Source organism: Chiloscyllium plagiosum, chromosome 43 (assembly GCF_004010195.1).
Source record: "Chiloscyllium plagiosum isolate BGI_BamShark_2017 chromosome 43, ASM401019v2, whole genome shotgun sequence".
Classification (NCBI taxonomy): domain Eukaryota; kingdom Metazoa; phylum Chordata; class Chondrichthyes; order Orectolobiformes; family Hemiscylliidae; genus Chiloscyllium; species Chiloscyllium plagiosum.
The window spans coordinates 12,659,445-12,662,818 of NC_057752.1; positions in this window are offsets into that span (position 1 = coordinate 12,659,445).

Here is a 3,374-nt window from a genome sequence, read left to right on the forward strand (position 1 = left end):
GACACATACAGACACAGACACACAGACACAGACACACACAGACACAGACACAAACACAGACACACACAGACCCAGACACAGACACACACACAGACACACGCAGACACAGACACAGACACACACAGACACGCACAGACACAGACACACACACAGGCTCTCATTGCCCCTCATGTGTATTCCTCCTCCTTGTTTGCTGACAGAAGCATCAAGGAGCTGATTTCGGAATTCCCTTGGAATGGTCGATCCTTTGTGGTGCCAGTATGCACAGACCTCGCTTCAGATTCATTGGGCGATCCCAAATCTGAGCTTGATTTGGAAGTTCAGCCGAAAGCATTGGTCAGGAGCTGTGTGACTGCAGGGATGTCACAGGGTAACAGCCAGTCAGAAGTGTTTGCATCAAACCTGGTTCTCTCCCGGATTGGGGAAGGTGGTGTCAGGGACCGAATATACTTGGGAGACTGGGCGAGCAAAGTATCAATGGTGGACACATGGACTGTTTTATTAACCCCAGCGCCAAGTTAAATCATTATTCAATTCCACAAATTACAACCACCTCCCATCAGGGGCACTATTACAATAAACAAGGGAGAGAGTAAATCAAATGGAGTTACCCCTGCCTCTTGCCAAGCCTTGAGGTTACTGGTGGTCACCACCTTCTCCCGCTGCAGAAGACACCCAGGCCTGGAAGCCAGGACGTTTTGTCACTGAATTTGTACAAATTCCCTGTTGTGATTCCCACATTATCATTGTGATGGCACTCCGAACATTATGTCAGTGGTTGTAAAATGACCTCCTGAGGTTATGAAGTGTGTGCTCGAAATGAAAGGCTTCCTTCCGTTGAGTTGCACCTGGGCCTCACCCGCCTGTGCCCGTTGATGCCCCTGTATATTACAGGGCAGGATTTGGGTATCCAATCGCCAAGATTACGGCAGACTCGCTGTGACATTGAAGAGCACAGAAATAATATCGGCCTTCTTGTGAAGATGATGATCAATGGCCTAAGTTGCCAAGGCAACCAGATACTTTGTGGAATTTTTCTGGGACAGAAGCGGGTTATGTGGTCTACCTTACCTCCATCGGCTCTCCAAACGAGTCTCATTCCCTAGTGCCAAGCTCCTGCCATCTGTCCCTACACTAGTTCTGTCCAAATAGCTATCCAAGCCCCCTCTCGAACTCCTCAGTTGAACCTGCCTCCACCACTTTTCCCAGGCAGCGTATTCCACCCCCCCCCCCCCCCCGACTGCTCACTGGGTGAGAAAGTTTGTCCTCACGTCGCTCTTCAAAGAGTGCCCACCACTTCAAACCTACACTCTGCCATTTTTTTACGAGCAGGACTCGTAATTTTGCAAAACCTCAATCAGGTCTCACCTCTGCCTTCTTCTGTCCCACCCTCTTCAATCTCTCCTCGGCCCTGACCTTCCTCATCCCTGGCAAATCACGTGTGCACCCTCTCCAATGCATTTACATCTTTCCTGTAATGTGGGAGGTTGGCTAGCGCAAGAGGTAGTGTCCTACCTCTGAGGTGAAAGCTCCCAGCACTGCAAAGCTTGGCGGCCAAGATGTGCCAACAGCGTTCAGAGCCAATCCTTCCAATAGGTAGGAGGAACAGGAGAGCTTCCTATGGAGTCATAGTCTCAGACAGCTCCTTCCTGGTGCTGCTATGTTAATAAAGTTATTTTCACTTGGTGTTTTCACTGTATCTTGCACCTTCACACACACAAATATGGGTGTTGAGGAATCTAAGCACGACTGCTGTATGGCAGTAGTGTAGGGGGGACAAAAAAGGGAAGATTTATATGTATAAGCAGGTGATTTAGAATCAACAAAGACAAAAGGAAAAGTCATACAGCACAGAAACACCCTTCAGTCCAACCAGTCCCAAGCCAACTCTAACCCCCCACTTGTTCTGCTCTTGGCCCACATCCCTTCAAACACTTCAAAATAAAAAATCTTATACAATTGAAATGGAATAGCCACGCAATCTAGAAGCAAATCTCGAAAGAAGCCTGAATCTCAGGGGCGGCTGCAAGATGGATGCTGCTCTCAGTCCACCATTTTGATATCAGGAGCATCTCACTCCACCTTTGATGCTTTTAACAAGGTCCTCGCTGGGCAGCAGTGAGTTACCAGTGAAAGGGGGTTTACTGCTGCTGAGACACCCAGGCCTCACTAATAGTCAGCTCCCTATCTTATCAAACAAACATGGAAAGAGTACAGGAGCCTTCACCATAGATTAGATTAGATTACATTACAGTGTGGAAACAGGCCCTTCGGCCCAACAAGTCCACACCGACCCGCCGAAGCGTAACCCACCCATTCCCCTACATTTACCCCTTTACCTAACACTACGGGCAATTTAGCATGGCCAATTCACCTGACCTGTACATCTTTGGACTGTGGGAGGAAACCGGAGCACCCGGAGGAAACCCACGCAGACACGGGGAGAGTGTGCAAACGTTGCAGCATGCAGGGGGAAGGAATACACAAGAGCAGAGATCAGCAGGGCAGGGAGGTGATGGTGAACGAGGGGAAGGCACTCACGAAGATTTCAGCACTGCGTCCGTTCTGTGGCCACCACATTATGGGAGAGAGAGGTGAATGTGCATCAGCCAAGTAAAACGCAAAGCAGGCGCTTTGGCGGTGAACCCTGGCCTTGAGCTCACCCAACCTTTCAGCGGGGCTTACCGGATTCTGGTCAGGGCTGGGTGCCCAGGCCTATTTCATCTTCACCACCTGGGGTATGTTGAGGCTGAGGTGAGACAGATTGATCCCACACAGGGCAGGGGTGAAACTTGGTGGGGGTTCAGCTCTGGCTGTCTTAACCATGCTGAAGACAGGAAGGTTTTTTTTAAATGTACTTGTAGGGTGTGGGTGTCACGGGCTGGGCCCAGTATTTATTGCCCCGTCCCTAGTTGCCCCCCTTGAGAAGGTGGGGGTGAGCTGCCATCTTGAACCGCTGCAGTCCATGTGCTGTGGGTTGACCCACAATGCCCTGAGGGAGGGAATTCCAGGATTCTATCCCAGTGACACTGAAGGAACGGCGATATATTTCCAAGTCAGGATGGTGAGGGGCTCGGAGGGGAACTTGCAGGGGGTGGTGTTCCCATGTACCTGCTGCCCTTGTCCTTCTAGATGGAAGTGGCCATGGGTTTGGAAGGTGCTGCCTGAGGATCTTTGGTGAATTCCTGCAGGGCATCATGTAGCTGGTACACACTGCTGCTACTGAGCGTCGGTGGGGGGAGGGAGTGGGCGTTTGTGGATGTGGGGCCAATCAAGCGGCTGCTTTGTCCTGGATGGTATTGAGCTTCTTGAGTGTTGTTGGAGCTGCCCCCATCCAGGGGCAAGTGGGGAGTATTCCCTCACCCTCCTGACTG